Source organism: Aethalodelphis obliquidens, unplaced genomic scaffold (genome assembly GCF_003676395.1).
Source record: "Aethalodelphis obliquidens isolate GAN/ISIS:26980383/991018 unplaced genomic scaffold, ASM367639v1 scaffold28, whole genome shotgun sequence".
In the NCBI taxonomy this organism is placed as follows: domain Eukaryota; kingdom Metazoa; phylum Chordata; class Mammalia; order Artiodactyla; family Delphinidae; genus Aethalodelphis; species Aethalodelphis obliquidens.
Genome location: NW_020837972.1, coordinates 7075774 through 7100769, shown reverse-complemented (window position 1 = coordinate 7100769; position 24996 = coordinate 7075774). Strand labels below are relative to the sequence as shown.

Here is a 24996-nt window from a genome sequence, read left to right as displayed (position 1 = left end):
CCAAAGGAGCTAACAATACAGTGCGGTGTAAGAGCTTTGGGTTTTACAGTCAGAAAGACCTGGGTTTGAATCCCAACCTTATTAGTCTTGAGTTGGGAGACCTTGGGCAGGTTTCTCCCCCCACTCTGAGCCTAACTCCTTCATCTGTAAAGTGGGTGTAAAATGCTTCTTATGGGATTATTTGAAGGAAAGAATGAAATAATATTTTTTCTTTTAATTGGTGAATTTAACTCATTCACATTTATTGTGATTATACTATCATATATAAAATATATGCCATCAACATATAAGTAGATTTTAAAAATCTATATCCATATATAGTGATTATATAATTATGTGATTATATGGTTGCACTCTTTCTTGCCATATTTGTTTTGTTTCCTATTTACCAGTCTTCCTTTTGTTTCCTTCTTTCCCGTGGCTATTATATTAGTTATCTATTACTCCAAAACTTGGTGGCTTACCACAATAACCACTTAGTATCTCATAGTTTCTGCAGGTCAGGAATTTGGGAGCAACTTAGCTGGGTGTTTATGGCTCAGGGTCTCTCATGAGCAGCTATCGTGTCATCCAGGGCTGCAGTCTCATCTGAAGGCTTGTTTGGACTGGAGGTTCCACTCCCCAAAGTGGCTCCTCAGTTCCTCCCCATGTGGAGCTTCCCATAGCAGCTTGAGTGTCCTTATGATATAGCTACTGGCTTCCCCTAGAGCAAGTGATCCAATAGAGCAAGGCAGAGGCTACAATGTCTTTAATGAGGGAGGCTTGGAAGTCACAACTGTCATTTCTGCAATGTTGGTTACAAAGGTCAGTCTCTTCATGTAGGAGAGGACTACACAGCAGATGAATACCAGGAGGCAGGGATCACTGAGGGCTGACTTGGAGCCTGGCTACCACACCTGTCTTATGTTAGATTGAATGATACTGTATGTAAAGCTCTTAGTCCAGGCACTGGGAGAAACTGATTAATCACTGTAACCCCAAATGCCTGGCACAGACTAGGCCTCCACAGTAATGGGATGGCAAGTAAAGGACAATAGCAGAATTGGGTCTCCTCTCCTCAAAGCCATTTCCTAGAAGCCAGTGGGTCAGTAGCTACTTATAAGCCCACATCCTCCTTCCTTGCTGCCGTCCAGGCCTTGGCTCTGGACAGGCTGACAGATGGAGGGCCGAGACCTCCTGCCTTCTCTGAAACGGAGAAGAGAGTCTAGACCAAAGGCAGTTTCCAGGCCTGTCTCGTCCCAACTTTACATCAATCAGTAGTTAAACACAGCCTCCAATTACTATAACGTTTGGCGAGGCACCAAGCTTGTGTGAAACCTTGCAATAAACATCTGCTTTATAAATTGCTTCTGGGTGTAGTGCTGCACCAGAGGGGTTCCTGGGGGTTGGGGAGAGAGAAAATCAGAGAGCTGGGAAAGGGAGGAGAGGTTAGGGAGGCAGAAAGACAAAAGGAGAGGTGAGAGAGAGGGAAGAGGAGGAAGGGAGGAAGAGAGGGAGAGAGGGACATGAAGGGCCCACTCATTCCTCCGTGACCCTCACCACCCTCCAAGGTGGAGACCTGGGACTGAACCGAGGGCGGAGGAACACTTGTCTCTTGCGATCTCGTCACACACCTAATGCAAATTACTCTTCTGTTGTTTTATTATTTTACCAAATCCCATAACATCCCACTCATCTGCCGTTTACATTTAGAGGAAGAAACATAAAGATGTATTTGCTACACCTGCAGCCCCCGTTGGGGGTGAGATATTCCCCAGGCTGCAGAGAAAGAGGCGGGTCAATGGTTTCCCACCACAGGCCTGCAGCCCACTCCCCCCAACTACACACACTGTCCCCTGAGCGAGAAATGGGCCTGTGCAACCCACTCTTTCTCCTGCACGGTCTTACTTCAGGGAGGCCACAAGGAAGGGCGAACCCCAGGATGGGGAATGAGATGGAACTGGGCTGAGCTTCAGCTCAGCTCACATGAGACTTTGGGCAAGTGACTTGCTTCTCTGGGCCTCTATTTCTACACCTGTGAAATGGGCATAAAACCACCCTTGGAGGTTTTGGGAGGATTGTGGGAGTTGTGGAGGCAGGCCTCAGGCCAGACCTTTTCCTCTAGAGCCTCATCTGAAAATGGGAGTTTGATAGACCTGTCATCCCCAGCCTGCCTGTTTGTTCACCCAGCACTGGAGGAGGTTGAGGACTTCTGGTGGGTGGGGGTGGGCAGAAAGGGGAGGGCTGCCTGAGGCCAAACTGCCTGCCTGGGGGACCCTCACAGCTGCCCAGGGCAGCTGAGATGAAATGAAGTAGCACACGTGTCACATGTTCATCCGGTCACGTTAATACCGCTACTGTGATCTGAAATCCCCCCTGGGGGGTGTGGGGCATGTCCATCTCCCTTATTCCGTCCACTTTGGTCATGCAAGATGCAAGGCGAGATGAGTGGGCCTCCTCCCATCTCTATGCCCGGGTGAGCTGCCCAAGCACCCGGGAGTCCACCATTAGAAACCCTTTTCTTACCATTGACACAGGGTCCTCTTTAAAAATGAAAACGGCCCCTAGAAGGCTGGCGGAGGGAGTCCTATCTTAGCAAGAAATTCTTTATGAAATGACCTCATCTGAGCGTGAGGGGGGGATGTTCAGCCGAGTGCTTGGGTCATAGTGAATATTTGATGAATGAATGAATGAAGCCTTCCTTCTGTCTGGCGCTGGCATCCTCGCTACGACACGTTTACCGCACGGCAGCCCAGCCTCACTGTGCACTCTTTCCCAATGCAGGGAGCTCATTGCCTGGAGGACAGCCTGGTCCATCCCTAGACAACGTCAGGCACCGGAATAGTCCCCTCTGAGCTCAAGCTCACGTCCCTCCAACTCCTCTAGGACTCCTTCCCCTGGAGCACAGCACCGAGGTCACTCTCCAGAAAACCTAAGCCGCAGATAAGCAGGTGCCGATACGTTTTTGTAAAAGCTTACCCTGCCACCTCGGGATGGTTGTCAGTGAAACCGACGCAGCAGGCGAGGTTTGGTTCAGAGCTCTCAGCTCAAGGCAGCACACAGGTGCTCCGACAAGCAGGAACACGGCAGAATAATAAGAGCTCCTGGCTATTGTAAATAGAGCTGCAATGAACATTTTGGTACATGAAATAGCCAGGAGATGGAAACAACCTCAGTGTCCATCATCGGATGAACGGATAAAGAAGATGTGGCACATATATACCATGGAATATTACACAGCCATAAAAAGAAATGAAATTGAGTTATTTGTAGTGAGGTGGATGGACCTAGAGTCTGTCATACAGAGTGAAGTAAGTCAGAAAGATAAAGACAAATACCGTATGCTAACACATATATATGGAATCTAAGAAAAAAAAAAAGGTCATGAAGAACCTAGGGGTAAGACGGGAATAAAGACACAGACCTACTAGAGAATGGACTTGAGGACATGGGGAGGGGGAAGGGTAAGCTGTGACAAAACGAGAGAGTGGCATGGACATATATACACTACCCAACGTGAAATAGATAGCTAGTGGGAAGCAGACGCATAGCACAGGGAGATCAGCTCGGTGCTTTGTGACCACCTAGAGGGGTGGGATAGGGAGGGTGGGAGGGAGACGCAAGAGGGAGGGGATATGGGGACATATGTATAACTGATTCACTTGGTTTTAAAGCAGAAACACACCATTGTAAAGCAATTATACTCCAATAAAGGTGTTAAAAAAATAATAATAACAAGAGCTCACCCAGGCCAGGTGTCAGGCACTATTTAAATGCTTTCACGCGGAGCAACTCATCTACTGCTTCCAACCCTCCAGTGACGTAGGTGTTAGGAAATGGAGACTCAGAGAGGTCAAGTGACTTGCCCCAGGTCCCACAGCTGGTGAGGATCAGGGTAGGGATTTGAACCCAGACTGTCTTATTCCAGAGCCTGGGGACCAAAGCCCTATACTAAATTGCTGCTCTACTTACCTATGATTCCAAATTTTCTTGACGCTGGGCAATCAAAACCAAATACAGGGTTCTTCCCTGGCAGCCCAGTGGTTAAGACTCCACGCTTCCACTGCATGGGGCATAGGTTCGATCCCTCACTGGGGAACTAAGATCCTGCATGCCGTATAGTGTGGCCAAAAGAAAAAAACAGAAACAAATATGGAAATAAATTAGATGTGGGGCTGATACAAGACAGCACCTGTCATCCCTAACGCCTGATTTCAAATGTTTACATCTGTCAAAGCAACTTCCTTGTTTTTTCTAACTGGCTTTATGAATACATATATTATCTTATTTAGCCTGTCTTTGGTCACAAGTGATAGAAAACCCAACTGGCTAGAGCATAAATGGCTCTTGCAACAAAAATCTCCAGAGGTGGTGCTACTTTCAGGCACAGCGTGATTCAGGGGCTCTCATGATGCCACCAGCGTTCAAGTATTCATCATCTCTCAGCTCTGCCTTTCAGGGTATTGGCTTCATTCTTAGACTCCAGGGGTGAATTCTGACAGCTCTAGGCTTACCCAACCCCCATCTCAGGCTCAAATCTAGGAGAAAAAGGACCTTCTTTCCCTCTATAGTTTGCATGGAAATCATAAGCCTGACTGGCTCACATTGGTCACAGTCTGGTCCTTGAACCTTTCCCTGTGGCCAGGGGATGTCTTTGGCATTGAGTAAATACCAACTCCGGTGGGGGTGGGGAGTTGAGAGAGGAGGAAGGACAATCCCCCTGAAGGAAGGTCAGGATGTTATCACCAAAAGGAAAAAGGGGCTTCCCTGGTGGCGGAGTGGTTGAGAGTCCGCCTGCAGATGCAGGGGACACAGGTTCGTGCCCTGGTCCGGGAAGATCCCACATGCCGCGTAGCAGCTGGGCCCGTGAGCCATGGCAGCTGAGCCTGCGCGTCCTGAGCCTGTGCTCCACAACGGGCGAGGCCACAACAGTGAGAGGCCCGCATACCGCAAAAAAAAAAAAAAAAAGAAAAAAGAAAAAAACAAAAAGGAAAAAGGATGCAGGATGGCCAGGAGGCTGCAAACATCCCTGAGTACAAATGTCACGGTTTGAATGCTACTAAAACGTTCTTGTTCCTGTTTTACACGTATTGGGTTTCTACCTAAGATTCCATTTGTAAATGAATTACATACCTAAAAACTGTTTGAGGATCATTTAAAATAGCTTCCTAGGGTCTGTCACAGGGATGGGTATGAATTCACCAACTGGGAGGGCATGCAAGGGTTTGCCATTTCTCTCGATGGGATAATGATAATTATAAGGCTAAAGCTACTATTTACTGTATGCTTGCTCTGTATATACTATTTTTTAATTGAAGTATAGTTGATTTACAATATTGTGTTAGTTTCAGGTACACAGCATAGGGATTCAGTTGTGGGGTTTTTTGCAGATTATCTGTATATACTATTAATATCCACTATTGCTGCAGGAAATTGATGCTCAAAGAGATTAAGTCATTTCCCTAATGTCACTCAGCTGGTAGAAGGAAGATTGAGAACAAGAACCAGATCGGCTTGACTCCAAAACCAGTGTTTTCTTGTCCAAAAATTTTGTATTACATTTTTATACTTACAGACATCTTAGTTGGTTATTGTAAAAAAAAAACTCAAACCATGGAGAAGGTTATAAAGGAGACAATTAAATTACCCCCCTGGAGCTGAACATTTTAAAAGAGTTAAAACTTTTAAAAAATACAAGTCCTACTGCACATAGTAAAAAGTAAATTAAACTGGCACAAAAGTGGATGAAATGAAAATCAAAAACTGACCCCATCCCCGGTTCTTTGGTCTCACTTCCCAGAGAGAATTGCTGTGAGTAGATATTTGTGTGACTCTTTCTACATAGTTTCCATGCACATGAAGCACATATATGCCTACTTTTATGTAAATGAGAGCACACTATAAACTGTCCTGTAACTTGCTTTTTCCACTCAGTAATATCTCATATACTTTCTTCTCTACTGGTCCACACAGGATGATCTCATTCTTTTTCTTAGCTGCCTAGTATTCCACTCAAATGGCTGTATTATAATATACAGGTATCTAGTCCCTTGTTGAAGGACATTTAGACTGTTTCCAGTTTTACGCTATTTTTAAGGTTGCCATGAGCATTCCTGTGCTTTTCTCTTTGCCCATTAAGCACAGACTTGGCTTCCATGCTGTAACCACCTGCTCCACAGCCCTCGGCCGCATGGCCACGCTCCCCCTGCCAAGTTTGCCTTCCCCACCGACCTCGGCTTTGGGAACCTCCACGGAGCCAGCCTTGACCACTTACGGGACGTGAAGGGGCCTCCCCTCCTCGTGTCCCAGCCAGTCTCTGTTCTGTCTCCTCTGAAGGCCCCAGCTCGGAGCTCTCAGCATCTCTCTGTGATGAGATAATTTACATTTTCTGTTCTTTTTCTTTTTCAGCAAAAAGGGGGCACTTAAAGTGAAATACCTCTTGCCACACTGTTAATAAGGATTCATAAAAGTGAACTGTTCACCTTGTCTGTCGGCAGGCAGTTATGACAAATCAATAGTGCACAGAGGAACCCTGCTTCTCGTGTCTGACGCTGCCTCTTCAGTGGTGCGGGAGGGCGGGAGCACACTGCCCTCCTCAAACACTCCACTGGGAGCCTGATGCGTTTGCAAACATGGGGCCCCTGGGCCCAGGTGACAGCCCAGATCAAAAGTCAATGCAGACAGCTGTCATTTGGTGTAGAAGAAGCTGCCTGGCCCTACACCCTGACTGCTTTCTTCCCCAGTACCGCCAGGAGAGCATGGGTCATAGGCCACTTTTTCTAGGAAACCTTTCCAGACTGACACGTTCACTTATTCATTCAACAAACACGTATGGAGGCCCCTACTATGTGGCAGGTCCATGCTGGGCACACAGAGGTGATGCAACATGGTCCCTGCTTTCTACAGTGGAGAAGAAAGACAGATAAACAAAGAAGGGTGAGGTGTACTTCTGCAGGGGACACTCAGGGATGGTTGGGGCCCAGAGGGGACCCCTGACCAAGTCTAGGGGGTGGGGTGCTCAGAGAGGCTCCCTAGAGGATGTGTGTCTCTGCTCAGAGTCCAGGGAGCATGGGGGTGAGCCTGATGGAGGAAGGCCATGCCAAGCAGAAGGAACAGCCCCTGCAAAGGCCCAAAGACAAGGGGAGGGAAGGCAGGTGGGTCTGGGGGCATCAGAGGTTTGGTCTGACCGCAGCGCATGGTCAGAGAGGAGATGAGATGGGAAGGTGGGCAGCAGCTGGCCATGGAGGGCCTTGCAGACCCCACTGAGGAATGGGACCTGCCAGGCGCTGACACCTCTGGATGGTGGTATTTGAGGGTGAGTTTTGTCTTTGAAATTACCTCTTCCTTGATTTTTCTATCATGAACATGTGTTACCTTCGTAATAACTTAAAAATAACAATAAAAATTACAGCAGAAGCGAAAAAAGGGAGGAGAAGAAGTAGCAATAGTAGTGATCATGGCAGCAACAGTAATAGTAATATTGGTAATAGTGGTAATAGCAATACTGGTAGTAATAGCAGCAATAGTGGTGGTAGTTATAATAAGAGTAGTGATAGTGGAAGTAATAATAGTAATAGTAGTAATTGGTCTAGGGTGACCGGCCTCTCATCACTACTTTTCCAACACTGAGAAACTTAATTGTCTCCCTTCCCAGCTTTGAGAATCCTCAACAGTCAGAATTTTCCTCTATCTTTTGTTTTCTCCATTTACTCATCAACCACCCACCACCCACCCACCCATCCATCCATCCACCCATCTCTCCCTCATCTATCCATCCATCCGTTCGCCGATTTTTTTTTTTTTTTTGGCCTCGCCACACGGCTTGCAGGATCTTAATTCCCCAACCAGGGATCAAACCCTGGGCCACGACAGCGAAAGTGCCGAGTCCTAACCACTGGACAGCCAGGGAATTCCCCATTCTGCTCTTTTTATTTTTTGTTGTAAAAAGTTTCCTTGATTTGGGACTTCCCTAGTGGTCCAGTGGTTAAGATTCTGCATTCCTAATGCAAGGGGCCCTGGTTCGATCCCTGGTCAGGGAACTGGATCCCGCATACCTCAACTAAAAGATCCCACATGCAGCAACTAAAGACCCCGCCTGCTGCAACTAAGACCCGGCACAGCCACATAAATAAAAATTAAAAGAAAAAGTTTCCTTGATTAAAGTTCACCAAATGTTAATTTCTGGGTAGTGGAATCTTGAGTGGTTTTTTCCCCTCTAATCTTTGCACTTTTCCATAGTGTTTGAATTTTTACACCACACATCCATCATATGCGTTTGCATAAAAATGATACATTCATAAAAATAAACAAGCATACCAAAATAGAAAACACACCCAAGATTTCACATTTCTTTCTCTGGTGGAAGTCAGCCGCCATGAAAGAAGCCTGACTACTCTGAGACCGCCATACTGTGAGGAAGCCCAAGCTAGCTGAGTGGAGAGGCTGTGTAGAAAGGAGGGAGATATTGAAGAAGCTCCAGCTGTCCCAGCCATTGAGCCCAGGCATCAGATATGCAAGTGAGCGAGCCATGTTGGACATTTCAGTCCCCGCACATGCAACTTGGAGAAGAACCAAGGAGCCCATTTGGCAGCCAGAACTGCCACCCCAGACAGATTTCTAGTCTTTCAAACCACTCCAAATTAGGACCCAGTCATTGGTGAGCAAACACAGCTATCTCTTCTGTGCTCTGCCTAGGTCAACATACCAAAACAGTTATTTTTTAAACATACACGCACACAATTAAGACCTGGATTTGAATTCCAGCTCTGACACGGTTTGGATATGACCATGGGCAAGTCCCCTTACTTTTATGGTCTTAGTTTCTCTATCAGTGGAACAGGAGCTGGATGGCAGTAGGTGATCACACTGCTGGTTTCTCCCAGATCTCTTACTCATCATGTCAGGAAGGCAGCATCATGGGGTGCTACTAACTTGGGCTTTGCAGTCAGAGTCCCAGGTTCAAGCCTTGGCTCTGGCATTTACGAGCACGTGACCTTGATTCTCCATGCAATGCTTAGCTTTTTAAAAAAAATTTTCTGTTTGGCTTTTCTATCTTGATGAAAAATATGTGATGTTGAGGGACTTCCCTCGTGGCCCAGTGGTTAAGAATCTGCCTGCCGATGCAGGGGACACAGGTTCGAGCCCTGGTCCAAGAAGATCCCACATGCCGCAGAACAAGTAAGCCCGTGCACCACAACTACTGAGCCTGCGCTCTAGAGCCCGCGAGCCACAACTACTGAGCCCATGTGCCACAACTACTGAAGCCTGCACACCCAGAGCCCGTGCTCCACCACAAGAGAAGGCACTGCAATGAGAAGTCCGCGCACCGCAACGAAGAGAAACCCCCACTCGCCACAACTAGAGAAGGCCCGTGCACGGCAAAGAAGACCAAATGCAGCCAAAAATAAATAAATTAAATAAATAAATTAAAAAAATATATATATATATGTGATGTTGGATGTCACTGCCAACAGAACTGTGGCTAATGCCGCCCAATTATATTGCTGGTACTTTTGACGGTTCAAAGATGTTTCGACAATTTTAAAATAATTAACCTCTGCGAAGTTGTTGGGGGGATGCAATTGCCCCCCTCCCATACCTTGAGCCTGCATCCTCAAACTAAGTGTGCTGGGGTTCAGGAGACCTCTTAGGCAGCCTGTGCCCCAACCATCAGCCCCAGAACAGGCTGGGATGAAGATCTTGGCAGGGGTGTCCCCCTGCAGCCTGTGAGTGTGCAGGTGTGTGCGCGCACACACACACACACACACACACACACACACACACACAGCCATGCACAGACCTGGCCTGATTAGAGTCAAAAGGGCGAAAAGAGCTAGATTAAATATGTGTTGATTATGCGAGCTCATGCTCCTGTTTATTTCTCATAAATAAGACATGAGACCTGTATTCCACCCCCAACACACACGCGCACACACACACACACACACACACACACACACACACACACTTCCAGGGGGTGATATTTATTGTATGCAAATCAGAAACTGAACTGGGAGAAGTAATCACCTGTTTATCGGATGGTGAGTGGATCAGGCAGAAAATAATCACCCTGGGTAACGGTGTCACATCAATTTGAAAGGAAGTAACATAGACTCGTGTCTGGATTTGCTGTGCCTTGGACAAGTTAAGGGCTGGATCTGGGACCCACTGGCCCTTACCTGCTCGGGTCAGCCGGGCCCCCTCTGCTCCGCCCAGTGGACTTCGCTGGGTAACTGGTGGAGGGTAGCACAGCATTCACGAAACAGCAGGAGGAAGACAGCAGTTACCTGCAGCCTGCGTGAGCTTGGGCAGCTGTTTGCAGGAAAGACAGCGCAGCAGGCAGACCAAGTTCAAGTGTGGGATCTGCTGCTCCTCGCTGTGTGACCTTGAGCAAGCTGCTACACTTCACTGGGCCCCCATTTCTTCATCTGTGAAATGAAGATGATCCTAATTCCAGTCTCGTGGGTGCTGGGGGCGTGAGAGGACTCGGGTGTGTCTGGAGCAAGGCACCCGGAGTCACCTTACACCCTTCTTTCACCCTCGCCCCCCGTTTCTGCTTCATAATATTTCTTGCATGTGAACACTGTCCGACACCCTGTTAGTGCCCAGTCAATGCTAAGAGCTCACCATCTCTCCCAGACTGACCACCTGGAGGGCTTCCCTCCCTCCCCTCTAACCCGTCCGTCACCCTCCAGGGCAGAGAGAGGGTGCTTTCTCTTGTCAAAATCCCATCATCACATCGCTCCCCTGCTCAACAGCCTGCTGTGGCCCCTTGGTGCCCTCAACACGAGAAATCCATGCTCCTCCGTATGCCCCACGACCTCAGCATCCTCCGTATGCCCCCCTGACCTCAGCATCCTGGTGGCCTCCTCCTTCATCCCGCTCCAGCCTCTCGGATCTTTTTTCAGATCCTTAAACACGCTGAGCCGGTTCCTGCCCCAGGGCCTTTGCCCTTGTTGTGCCCTTTGCCTGTAATCTTCTGCCCCGGCTCCTTTTCCGTGAGGCCACTTAAATGTCACCTCCCCAGGGAAACTGCTCCGTTAAATTAGGTCCCCTGCCAGCTATTCGCCTGCTCTGAAAACCTTGTCAGTTTCCTTCATGACACCGCTTACAATTTGTCATAGTTTTATCTATTTGGGTTTATTGGAATGTGCCTATCTCACCAACTGACTGTGAGCTTTGGAGAACAGGGACTGGGCCTGGTTTGCTCATCGTGGTGGCCCTGTGAGCTGATGTACAAGTAGCCACTTCAAATGGGCCAAATGGCCACTGTGGACGTGACCATGGAGGCACTGGGCGGGGGGTGGCCAGGGCGGAGGGGTGCTCTGGGCTGGCGACCATGCTTCTTGTCCCCCTCCCCGCTCCCTGCCAACTCCAGGGCCCCCCAAGGGATGTTTTCCTGCCTCTCCCTAATGGCCTGACATACAGGGTCCTGGTGATAAACCTCCCTCTGATAAAAGATGCAAAACTAACATCTGGTGGTTAATTAATAAAGAGCAGCCGTGTCTGGCTGGGGCACGCAGTGTGCTGATGCTGGCATTTTCTCCCGCCCCAAGAGATGCTGACGCTGTGAGCGAAAACGGGGGGGAAGAGATCGATTTGGAGCGGGCCCTGCTGACAAGGCTCCTGAGGGGCAGGACACCCCCCTCGTCCCCTCTTTAGGGGGCTGATGCTTGGTCTTCCACTGAAGGGGAGTGGGTGGTGGGAGGGGGGAAATCATTTATTGAGTACCTATTATGTGCCAGCCCCTAATCTCATTCTTTCCTCCCAGAAGCCCTGAGAGGTCAATGTCTCTGTTCCCATTTACATACAAGGAAACCGACGTGCAAGTCCTTGTCTCAGAGCCTAGGCTCCTACTCCCTCACTAGGAAGCAGGGGTGCTGGGGAGTCACTGGGAGCCCTTGGCACAAGTGCAGACTCCAGGGCCCCAGCATCCAGGCTCTGCCGGTCCAGGCGGGGCCCAGGAGACGGTATTTGTAACAAGCACCCCATGGAATTCTGGAGCAGGTAGAATGGGCAGCTCACCTTGGAAAACACAGGTATTGCGAATACTATCATTTACTGAGTACCGACCATATGCCAGGCCCCAGGCTAATCCCAATAACACTATAAGCAGGAAAGAGTGATGTCACCATTTGACAGACACGGCCCAGAGAGGGGAAGGGTTTTGATCAAGGCCACACAGCCAAGCAGACAGGCTCCAACCCAGATCCTCTGACTGCCCCTGGCCCCAAGGCTTCCCAGCTGTCTCCGCTTGGCCTCTTGGGAAGAGAAAGGACCCAGCTTCCCAGCTGCAGCAATCACCAGCCAGAACTGGGCCACTGAAATATTAATTGAGCTAATGTTTCAGTTACTACTTGGGAAACCTTGGAAGGCCTGGCCCCCAACCTCTACTGAATGTGAACGCCAGGGTGACCTTAAGCAAGCGGGTGGGGGGCCCCACCTGGTTCCCCAGGCTTCTGGGGACAGGCAAGTGGCTACTACAAGTCTTATTTGAAGGGATGGGGGGAGTGGCAGCTGGGCTGCTCTCTGCGTTGACCAGGAGGCCACGGGGGTGGGGGAGAGTGGAGAGAGGTCAGCAAGGTGGGCCGGAGGCTCCAGAGGGGGCAGACAGAGGGCTGTGTGAGATTGAGATTGGAACAACCCATGTCTGAACCCCAGCTCCTTCTCGATCTCTCTGTGGGGCTATGGAGGGTCTCGCCTGCAAACAGAACCTAAGGGATCTCCCAGAGCCATGGTGAGGAGAAAGCCAGGCGCTGGCTGTGGACTGAGTCTGGGGAGGGGGCAGCCCAGAGCTACCAAGAGGCTTGGGTTTCAGGCCAACAGGTTCAAACCTTAGCCTCACAGCTTTTGAGCTGCATGAACAAGTCGCCTCACCTCTCCAGGCTTCGGCTTCCCCATCGCCTCTGCTCACAGGGTTCTAATGAGAGTTAAATGATATAAAATGCTGAGCACAGGGTCTGGCACAGAATAAAAGCCGACATGCTATTGCACAACAGGTGTGCGGCTGCCTTATTACTACTACTCATAGTGTTATATTGAGAGCACGTGAGTGCACGCTGCTTCCCTATTTTGGGGTTTTCCCGTCCCTGCTGAGCCCAGCCGGCACTCCTTGTGGCCCCCGCTTGCTTGCTCGTCTCTGAGGGGTGGCATGGTCATCCACCATGGGAGGGGGCACCAGCCAGCCCGGAATCTCTCGGCATAATTGGATTGTTACCAACTTGCCCTTGTGACTCCGGTCCACAGACAGGATAACGCTCCCCGGGGGCTGAGCCGACTCCCATCTTGGAGACCTCCCAGCACCTGGGAGGGCGGCCAGATGAGGCTGGGAGTTGTGGACTCGTGGGGGTGATAGGATGTGTGTGTACTTGGGGTCCCTGGCTCTGTGTCATCTTGGCCAAGTCCCTTATCCCTTACCCTCTCTGAGACTCAGTCTCCACCTCTCAAGTCAGCTCCTGTCTGTGACTGGGGTCAGAGACAGGGTAGGTTTGGGAGGGAAAGGAGCCTGGCTTGGGGCTTATGCGAGGCTCCTCCCCCAGCCCTAGCCCGTGCCCCGTCCTGAGCCCCTCTCCGTCCTGCCTCCCTAATCACAGCAGCTAACATTCGCTGCTTGCAAAGTAGATCTTAGCATCAACCCCATTTTCCAGCTGGGCAAACTGAGGCTCAGAGAGGTAAGGTAACAAAGGAGACCCACAATAAGGAAGTATCAGATCCTGGCCTTGAACCCACGACTCTCTGACTTCCTTCCACCCCATGTTCCTACCCTCCCTCCCATCCTGCCGTCCTTTCCACTCCATCTTCCCCTTGGCCTGGACCAGAAGTCGGGGAGACCCTCCCATTTCCCGCTTTCCTAGCCACCCCATTTCCTCCTCCGCCCCCTTTCATTCCTGCCCTGGGCAATCAGTTTCTTCAGATATGATTTGGGATTCTAATGAGCGGAATGATTTGGCATTTAAATAATTATCCACTCCCTGTTAGTGGTGCTGAGTCGGGAGAAATTTCCGAATCTTATTTATGAATATGGCTTTTCTCCCTCTCCGGGTGGAGATTTCCCAGCCCACCCCCCTCCCAGCGCCTCCTCTCTCAAATGACTTTTCAGCACATGTTTCCAAGGGGAGCTCCCCCCACCCCACAGAGCCCCTAAGTGCCTATTAACAACTTGCCTCTTCCGCTATGAGCCCCCCTCCCGTTCACGCCCCCTTTTATCTTTACATTTCAATATCATTATAAATCCTAGTGTTATTCAAATTGCATCAATTATTCAATTTCTCCTCCCCGAGTGGAGGCAACAGCTTCCCAGTGGCTGAGCAGGAAAAAGCAGAGGCCTTTCAAGGAGGGTTAGAAATTCACGGGGGATTTGGCTGTGTTCCATTAACCTGGGCTCTTTGGCTCCCACAAACCATGGAATTGATTAAAACACACACGCAGTTTCAATTTGGTTTGGGGAGAACGCCTGCTGCTGAGAAGCACTGAAGAGACGGTTTGGAAGAGAAAATGCTTTTGCTGCCCTATGATACTCATTCAGTGACCATTTATTGAGTTCCTGCTATAAGAGCAGCCACCATTTATGGAACACTTACTGTATGCAAGATGTCACTTGAAGGTCTTTATAGAAGATACCTCTGTTACCCAGCAAGTGCTGGCTGCCTGATGCACGTAGGAGCTGACACTATGGCACCAGCTTTTGAGGAAAGAAAGAGCTTCACTGCGAGGTCGACCTGCAAGGAAACAGGAAGCAGGACTCAAATCTCTCTCCTCAATCCAGGCTTCTGGGTGAAATTTAACGGGTTAAGGGAACTTCAGACTTGGAAGCTGATTGGCTAGTCTCGAATCAGTCCAAATAAGCTACTGCTGGAAGCCAGAGTCTCCTGATTGAAGGACTTCTCGTTTCGTAAAGGGCTCCGCTGGCAACATTTCTGTTCTTTAAGTTCCGTCAGCTGAAGATTCCTGGTTCCGGGGTCATCCTGGAGGCATGCGTTCCCATTTTGCACATGCGCAATGCTGTCTGTAAAAATAACTCCAGGTTAGATTAATCAACAACCCATTTTAAGGAAGCAAAACCAGTTTAAGCTGGTCAGTGTTTTACACGCTGTTTCACCACCTCTAATTTTCGAGAACCTAGAGGTAGTTATTTCTATAACCATCCATTTTACAGATGAGGAAACTGAGGCTCAGAGAGGGGCGGTCTCGAGCCCAAGGCTGCGCAGAGGTGGAGACTGGTTTTGTCTTCAGGGCTGGGCCTCTTAACCATTATGCCATCAGCTATGGTTGTAGGGTTTGGGTGACCCCAAGGAATAGCTAGAGAAGGAAGCGAGGGAGTGGAAAGGAAAGAGAATTACTCTTGCCACAGGCCCTGTTTTTGAAGACTCACATGAGAAATGACTCATATCCCGTTACCAAGAAAAGTTAATTTTTTTCCCTAAGCAAGCAGTAGTTCCTCAGCTTATGGATACCAAGAGTCACATGATGGTTGTATTTCTCCCTTTGCTGTGGCTGCCAGGAAACTCTGATCCAGATGTGTGGCCCCCTGCTCACCACCATACAAGACTTTACCCCCCATCTTGTCATCCCGTCCTCTCATCTAGGTCTTTCCTGCATTGGCATTGCAGTGTGTGTTTGTAAGCCACTTCTAAGCCTTTTTTGAAAGGAGGCCAGATCTAAGTGCCTTTAGAAAAAGACTTTGAAGCATCCGTTATGAACCAGGCATTCTACACAAGCTCTCATTTTAACCTTGGCAAAGCGTTTATTCTCACTTTACAGATGATGAAACCGAGGACCAGAGAGGCTATGTGAGTTGCCCAAGGACACACAGTAAGCGGCAGAACCAGGATGGAAACAAAGTCCGTAGGCCTCTTCTTCCCATGACTTAGGGGATATGAAGACCAAGAAATGTGGTTCCTCCCCAGACTCTGACATCCCTGCTCTAGATCTTGGTCTGGCAGGAAGATGTCACGGAAAAAGCACTCAGTTACGAATCAGTAGACATGTGACCTTCCTCTCTCCAGGCCTCTGTTTCTCCACGGAACACTGTTGGGCTGCCCTAAAAGGCCCCATGTAGCTCTGACTTGCTATCACTCCTTTTCTGCCTGTTTTACTGGTGCCTCCACCAACATCCGAGCCCAGTTGCACCTCTGAGTCACAGCCACCACTCCCCGAGGCAGGTACACTCCCTGGGGAGTTGTGTCAACTGGTTCTCAGGGTTTCTTGACGCCACAGACAGGAGGAGGGGGCCGCCATGCTGATGACGAGGCTGTGACACGTACCTCCCACACCAGCCACCTGTGTGCTCTGTGATCCTGGGTCCCCAGGCAGGCAGCGCCTTCCTGGTAAGACAGGATCTCCCGGGATGGGGACAGAGGAGGGGTGAGAATGGCCAGAGGCTTAGATCTGGGTAGGACTCAGCCCCTTCCTGAACTCGAGGGTTCTAGAGGAAGGTCTGAACTCCTAGAAGGCATGTGTCGGCATAGAGGTGGATGAAGGAGAGGCTCCCCAAGAGAAAGGGACCACACTTATCGAGCACCTGCTAAGTACATCACCTTCTGCCAGAGGCTACACCCTGGCAGTCCACAGATCAAATTCAAGCCACAAACATGGTAGCTTTGACCCACCTTGTGTTTTTAAAAAGCTTAAATTAGTTTCTAACACTTACAAATAGGGATATCCTACATAAAATCGGGATTTAGGGTTCTCTTGAGAAGTAAGACTAGTTTGGGAAGTCTCCTTTACATCGTCTGCCTGGTCCCTGTGGGTTTCCAAGTGTCTGACCCACTCTTATAACCATAAATGCCTTCTGGGTGTTATTATCCCCATCTTACAGATGAAGAAATTGAGTGCCTCAAGGCATCCATCCCACCAAGTCCCACAACAGGTTAGCACTGGGGTCAGGACTTCACCCCACCCCTCAACCCCCCAAGACTACTGTTTTCACTGCCCCACACTCTCTCCCATCTAAGGAGGCTGGAACAAGCAGCCCCAGCAGCCTCCCTTTCCAGTGGATCTCTCTAAAGTCCTCTGTGCTCCTATCTGTACAATGAATGGCCTCTGAAGTCCTTTCCAGCTTTGATGTGGGGTGTGGCAAACTGAATGTGGCTTCCCTGGGCTTGGAACCAGGAAGCTAACCAATCAGCATGAGTGCTCAGGCTCTGTGCTAGGACCTTTAAACACACCATCTCATTTAACCCTCACAGCTTTGCAGGAGGTAGGTTCTACTATTATACCCATTTAACAGATTAAGAAACTGAGGCTCTTCCATCACTCTCAGTGGTCCAGCCCCTCTGGCTTCTTTTTAGCTCTTGGATGGTGTCCTGCACCTTTCCTGCCTAAGGGCCTTTGCCCATGCTGTCCCCTTTGCCTGGAATGCCTTCCAACCTCCCCCATGCAAGCTTTCATCATCCTTCAGGTCTTCCCTGATTCTCTGAACAAAGTCTGGCTCCCCCTGTTATTGCCTCTGAGAGCTCCCTGTACACTTCATAGTATAAATAATGACAGTAACTCGAGCTAAGGCTTATTGAGCACTTTCCATGAGCCAGTCTCTGTTCTAAGCACTTTAATTACATAATCACAATCCTCTCACAACCCTCTGAAGTGGCTATGATTATTACCCTCATTTTACAGATGAGGTCATTGAGGCACAGAGAGGTTAAGTAACTTGCCCAAGGTCACACAGTTAGTGTCGACATTTTTTAGGTTGTATGACTGATTGACATCTTCAGGGACTATGTCCTGGGGAACCTGTTCTTGATAAATAAATATCCTTTAAATGAACGAACACACTAGGACTATGGCTCCACATTTCATGTCCATAACCATGGAAGTATATGACTGTCACCTTCCTCCCCTGTAAGTGTCTCACCACTGGGGCTGCCCCCCAGCTCCCATCTGATTACAGGGTAGCACTGAGTTCACAGGACTTCCCCACCTCTGCCCTCTTTGTTCCCAGGGAGAAAGAGAAAGGGGCAGGTGGGATTCAGCACCACGGATAGCACCTCTCTGCTTATAACAGCTCCCCTCCGAGGCTGGGGCTGCGAACTGGCCTCTGGGAAATTCCCAAGGAGACCCCGCCCCCTGGCTGCCTCCTTCCTCGCTGCCCTCCCCCTCGCCAGTTTACTGCCAAAGACATTCAGATAAATGGCTGCTGTCAGCCAGGCCGGTCCCACGGAAAGGCGTGTCGGGTGATGTATGGCACAGGACTCACTGCTCAGGAGCTCCGAGTGGGGTTCTCCCCTATCCCCATCAGCCTCCAACCCCAGGCTACATCTGGGCTTTGGTATCCCCCTCCTCTCCAGCCCTGGGGATGAGTCCCCTGTCAGACACAATTACTAGGGTCTTTAATCACACGCTGTTAAGACCCTGGCCCACTCCCCTACTCTCTGGGCTGCTATGCAACCCCAAACCCAGCCTCCATTCCTGTCTGCCCTAGGTATGCCCTCCTGGATTATTCAGGGGCTCAGGGAGGAGACCCAGCCCAGCCCAGCTCACCCACCAATAGGGCAGCTAATAAAACCCTGGTTTATGATCCCTTCACTTGACTCATATGATGTGGAGAGACTGGGGCATGTAATGAAGTTGCTGCCCCTTGGGACACTTGCCCCTTGCCCCTTGGGGAGGATGGAGGTATGTGAAGCCACTCTGTCCTCACATGTCAGGGGGCACCAAAATGCCCTCTCCTGCCCTTGGCCTTCTGCCAGCTGCCAGCTTTGGCACCAGGTTTGTCATCTATAAAATGGGATTAATAATAATAGCTAACACTTACACAGTACCGTTTAAATGCTTTCTAGGCTGTTAACCCCCTGCCATAATATTTAAAAGTAGGGGCCAAAGCATTCAATTGCATACAGTTCAAAGTCACGTGTGATGTTAACCAGAGGACTAGCGCCAAACAACAGAAATTTACTCTCAAAATTCTGGAGACTGGAAGTCCAAGATCAAGGTGTGGGCAGGTTTGATTTTTCAGAGCCTCTCTCCTTGGTTTGGAGACAGTCACCTTCTCCTCCCTGTGTCTTCTCATGGGCTTCCCCCTTGTGTGTATCTGTGTCCTGATAGCTTCTTATAAGGACACCAGTCATATTGGAGTGGCTGTGACCCATATGACCTCATTTTACCTTAGCTCCCTATGTAAAGGGCCTATCTCCAAATGTACTCACATTCTGAGGTACTGGGGGTTAGCACTTGAACGTACGAATTTTTAGGGGGACACAATTCAGCCCATAGCAGTGCCCCACCATATCCCCTCACCCTTACCACCTGGGTGCACCTTAATCCAGCCTCTAGCTACCAGTGTGTGAAGCCTGCTTTGTCACCTGTAGGCCAAACCGGGGGATTCATGTCCTCTGGAGCAACCCCAGTGGTGATGGGAGTTGATCTGTACATACCCCAGCTCCCAGCTTCTTGAGCTGGCGTGTTCCCAGCTGCATCCCAGAGCTCCCTCGCAAGTTTACGCCCCACTCGCCACAGTGACAGCTGGGCTTTATAACACGCCTTTTATTGGCGGCCTCCTGCCCTGCCTCACTTCGCCACTCTCCTCGTGGTGTGAGCTTCATTTCCAAAATAAACGACTTGCAGGCTTGCAAATCCCTGTCTCAGGGTCTGGGGAGCTAGCAGTTGGGAAGGGTGACTGGTCCCTTTGCATCCACGGGAGCTTGGGGGTCGTGAGGACTGTTGACAACCATCCCTGGAAAGGGGCAGGCCAGCGTGAATGGGGACCTGCTGATAAAGCAATAGTTACACCTACTGTTTATAGGTTGCTTCCTCTTCCCCAGGCATTGTGCCCAGCACTTTACCGGCCTCCTCTTCTTAAGCCCCACCTACAGTTCTATGTGAAGCAAATACTACGCTTAGCCCTTCTTACAGATGGGAAAACAACGCTCAGAGAAGTTGAGTTACTTCCCTGAAGATGCAGAGCCAGGTTCTCAACCAATACTCTATCAACTGCGCTGTAAGACTGTGAGACTGTCCCAACTGCACAGAATGGCAGGTGCCCAGGGTCCCCTTGATGATGGCTGGGGCAGTGACAACTCCCCTCCCATGGCTGCCCCCCACAGCTGGGACCCGTTATCTGTTTTGCGCACGGCCTGCGCCCGTCAGGGTAATGGACTGTGCTTGTCCTAGCGGAGGTGGCCTCTGGCAGGGATGATGTATGAGGCACTATTGTTTGATATGAATGCATTAGGCGACATTCCCGATAAAGACTTTACCAGCAGAGCTTCACTTGCTGGCAGCAGCCCCTGTGGAGGTAGGGGGGCAGAGGCAGAAGCCCGAGTCCCCATCAAGCAGGGCTCCGGGGGACCAGCCCCCTTCAGGGAGGCAGAGACCAGGTCACTCTTGCTTTCAAAATTCTGGGTCTTGGGGCTTCCCTGGTGGTGCAGTTGTTGAGAGTCCGCCTGTCAATGCAGGGGACACGGGTTCGTGCCCCGGTCCGGGAAGATCCCACATGCCGCGGAGCGGCTGGGGCCGTGAGCCATGGCCGCTGAGCCTGTGTGTCCAGAGCCTGTGCTCCGCAATGGGAGAGGCCACAACAGTGAGAGGCCCGCGTACAGCAAAAAAAAGAAAAAAAATTGTAGGTCCTGAGATGCACGTCTTACCCCCTTACAAGCAGCAGAGTGTAGCCCGTGGGTCTCACACTTCAGAAAGCATCGGAATTGGCTTGGGAGCTGACTAAAAAGGCAGAGTCCTGGGTCTCAACTCAGATCCATTGAAACAGAATCTCCAGAGTGAGGCCTGGGATCCTGCCTTTGCAAACCAGTTCCCTCAGTGAATCTAATACAGATGGGCCAGGGCCCAGACGTGGTCTACAAAATGGTCTGGGAAGAAGCGAATGGAGTTTAAAGTCAGAAACCCCTGGATTTGAGTCTGGGCTCCTCTGAGAAGCAGCAGGGAAATCTTAGGCAGGTCACTCAGGCTCTCAGTGCCGCGACTCCCCTCGACAAATAAGCCTCAGTTTCCCAATCTGTAACGTGGGCACAGAGGCGATACCCACCGTGGCTACCTCCCAGGGCTCAAGGGGACACACCTTGCCTGTGCTCCGTCCACATACTCACGATTCCCAGGGGCTGGCAACGTGGACCCTCTACATCTTCCCTGGGGGTCTTCTGAGGACACCACACGTATGTTCAGACTGATGCTCCAGGGGATTCCAGGCACCCTATGAGGAATGGGGAGCCCTTTTGAGGGTTAGAAGATCCTTCAAAGCATCTACTCAGGGGCTTCCCTGGTGGCGCAGTGGTTGAGAGTCCGCCTGCCAATGCAGGGGACGCGGGTTCGTGCCCCGGTCCGGGAAGATCCCACATGCCGCGGAGCGGCTGGGCCCATGGGCCATGGCCGCTGAGCCTGAGCGTCTGGAGCCTGTGCCCCGCAAGGGGAGAGGCCACAGCAGTGAGAGGCCCGCGTACCGCAAAAAAAAAGCATCTACTCCATGAATCCTTTATGTTGAGTGGGGCAGGGAGGGGGCATCTGCCATGTGCACGTTCAGGAGGTGGAGGTGAATGGAATCCAGATGCTGCCCCCGAGGACATCTACCAGGGTGGGAGGGGTCCTCCCCTGGGATGCCATCCCTGGGGACAACCTGGAGGGTCCCAACAGAGACAACGTGACCCAGGGCTCTGGGAGGCCCAAGGTCAGAGAGGTCAGGTACACCCAGGAGGGGGAGATGCAGAGAAGATGCCCCAGAGAAGGAGGTGGGGTTTGTGTGGATTTGAAGCAAGAGTGGCTTCAGCCATACAGGGGGGATCCCATGTCAAAGTCAAGTCTCTCCAACCCCATCATTCATGCATTCATTCATTCAATAAATGTGGATTGAGCTCCTACTCTGTGTCAGGCTGTCTTGGGTACTGGGAGTATGAGGGTTATTTTTACGTGTCCACTTGCCTGGGACCAAGGGTACCCAGACATTTGGTCAAATGTTATTCTGGGTGTATCTGTGAAGGTGTTTCCGGATGAGCTTAACATTTGAATTGTGATCTGAGGACAGCAAACTGCCCTCCCCAATGTGGGTGGACCCCAACCAATCCACTGCGGGCCCGAAGAGAACAAAAAACTGAGTGAAAAAGATTTGTCTCTCTCTCTGCCTGACTGTCTTTGAGCTGGGACATCCATCTTCTCCTACCTTCCAACTCAGACTCGGACTGGAACTTACCCCATCAGCTCTCCCGGGTCTCCAGTTTGCTGACTGTAGGTCTTAGCACTTGTCAGCCTCCATAACTGCATGAGCCAATACCACACACACACACACACACACACACACACACACACACATCTACACACACACCCACACACACACATCTACACACACACACCCACACACATATCTACACACACACACACACACACACACACACACACACACACACACATCTCCTATTGATTCTGTTTCTCTGAAGAACCTTAATACAGTGAGAAAGTCCCTGCCCCCAAGTTGCTGACACTCCAGAGGGGACAGGCAGACGTGGAGCAAATAAAGATAGAAAATGTCACAGGTTGGCCCCCAAGACCAAGAGTGATCTTACTGCTGCCCCAGCCTCGTTTCCTGCTCCCCGCCCCCCCCATCACTGTGCAGGCAACAGCTTACTTAACTTCATGCAGATTTCTAAATCTAAAGGTCAGCTCTAGCCTGTCCCTCTGCCTCGAATGTTCTTCCGTGTTAATTAGGTTTCAGCCCAAGGGTCGCCTCTCCCGGTCCTATCCTCCACACCCAACCACACCGCAAGCAGCCACCTCCCTACACCCCATGATCACTTCTAATCCTAATAACCTTGCAAGGGGCTCTTCTCTGAAACAAACAAACTAACTAACAGGGAAACTCACAAAACATCGAGTGAGGAAAATCTTGACCTCTTCCCCACCTTAGGTACGAACTCTATGTCTCACAAGTAAAATGCAGCCTGGCCTCACTGCTGCTTTTCATCAATGCTAGGACACGCGTTTCTTCACCTTTGAACGTCTCTGAAATCCAGGTGCACCTTGCAGTAGCTGTGACCTCCAGTCCCACTCCCTTCAACCCCCTACCCCCTGCTGCCAGGCAGCAGTGACGGTGGAATTGTCATTGCCCACGTGTCCTAACCCCGCCAGAGCCACTGCTATTGTTGTCACTCATCTACTGGGTTTAATCACCATCTAAGTATCTTCAAACCAGGATGGCAAAATGTTGGTAAGTGTTGAGGTTGGAGGATGGGGTCATGGGAGTTCATTATTCTATTCTTTCCCCTTCATTATGTGTTTAAAGGCTTCCACAATAAAAAGGACAACACTTCCCCCCAAATAATAATAACCGTGCAAATATCGGAGGCTCTGCTTTGGAGATGATAATGCAGAGGATCCGAGAGGTTAAGAAACCTGCCTAGACTCACCCAGCCAGTGCATAAGCGCTGGGGCCAGGATTCCCTCAGGTCTATTTCATTCTCGGGGACATGCTTTTCCTAGTCGAGCCTCCCCAAAAAGCTGTTCCTCCAGACATCTCAGTGCTTCCCCACCTCTGCACCGCAGGGTCCTCAGCCAGGATGCCCAGCTACCCCAACTCTGCGTGCTGAGAACCTGCCCACCTTTCAATCAATAGTCATTCAACAAACACGTACAGGCGCAAGCAATTGTGGTGTGCCTGGCACTGCGCTGGGAGCTGGGATTCAGCATGAACCAGACATGGTCCCTGTGCTCGGGAAGCAAATTTCCAAACGCCACCCTCTGGAAACCTATCTCTTTAATCTCTTAGGACGCCAACCAAGTTGGCGTCCAAGTAATCTCTTAGTTTGCTACCAAGTTCAGCTGTTCCACGGCTGCGCCCCCCTGCACTGGAGAGCGAGCACCTTAGGGTCAGGGACTGCCCCACTCATCTCGTGTCCCCAGTGCCTGGTGCAGAGACTGGATTGTGGTAGGTGCTCATGAAATGGCTTGTGAAATTGAATGAATGAGTAGGTGGGTAAGCGGCTGTGCACGTCAAAGCGCTGGTCCCTGTATACAGTAGGTGTTTAAGACTGGAGGATGACTACCCATGGTGGCCCTGCTGATTGGGGCAGGAGGGGGAAGGAGGTTCTGGTTCCTACACTTTGATCTTGGGTTGTGGCTGCCTCCCCTCACTTTCACACACACACTCACACGCTGACACTCTGCACACACGTATTCACATATTCACACTCATGCACACACATGTGCAACACCCTTTCTTGATCAGGTGCAGGGTGACACAGTGAAGACGAGGAAGAGTCGGAGCACCTGGTTCGGGTCCTGGTATAGATGCCTCTTAATGGTACGATCTCAGCCCCTCAGTTTGTTCATCTGTAAAATGCGCATGATACAAACCACCCTCACAAGGACATGGTCAAGGTTAGATGAAGGACAATGACTTAATTTATGTAAAGGTCTGGTCCACGGTGGCCCCTTGCTCCCCACCCCCACCCTGGCTGGCTCTGGGACCCCCAGCGTGGGGTGGGAGGGAGGGAGCATGGAGAAGGGTGTGAGGCCACACCGGCTCTTGCTTGTGCACCCGCCCATGGACTCTTCGCCACTTGGTCTTGCCCTTACCTTCCTTCACCCCCGGAGGTGCCCCATCCCTCCTTCTCCACCCTTCAAATTTTCTCCTGTCTATGTCCACATCTCTTAACACCCCAATTCCACCATCTATGAAGAGAATCCTGGGTCCCGTGTGTCCCGAACACGAACACATTTCAGCAGAAGCTTCTAAACACGGCGATGCTATCAGTGAGGGTTTCAGGCACATATGGGACCAGCTTCTGCCCTCCTGCCCACGCCAAGCCCACCCAGCGTTCGGCAGGAAACAGACTGCAGCATGGCGGCTGCAGATGTGATTGTTAGAGCTAATTTATGCTCCGTTTACATGGGCTCCAGATGTCACAAGCTCCTCTGTGGGTTTATCCAAATGCCAGGGAAGGTAGGGAAGGGCTGGGGGCCGAGGCTGCAGCCCCTTCCCCCAGCCTGCCTGCTTTCCTAGTCCAACTCTGAGGGCAGCATTCCAACACGTGGCCCCTGGGCACTCACACCCCCTGCTGAGCCCCAGCCCTGTCCCCCAAAGCT

At 50.5% G+C, this 24996-nt stretch overlaps 1 long non-coding RNA gene across 4 annotated transcripts in view; it reads right to left on the bottom strand.

Moving 5' to 3' along the window:
- LOC113629762 (uncharacterized) overlaps nucleotides 1-24996 on the bottom strand; it is a 73928-nt gene that overhangs the window by 35097 nt on the left and 13835 nt on the right. The window contains exons 4-8 of one of the 4 annotated variants that reach the window (XR_003436684.1): nucleotides 20987-21118; nucleotides 14559-14983; nucleotides 10266-10446; nucleotides 6254-6343; nucleotides 3952-4086 (exon numbers count right to left, since the gene is read on the bottom strand). This is a non-coding gene — a long non-coding RNA (uncharacterized LOC113629762). The remainder of the gene's footprint in view (nucleotides 1-3951; nucleotides 4087-6253; nucleotides 6344-10265; nucleotides 10447-14558; nucleotides 14984-20986; nucleotides 21119-24996) is intronic. The other 3 variants (XR_003436681.1, XR_003436682.1, XR_003436683.1) reach the window with 3 other exon arrangements.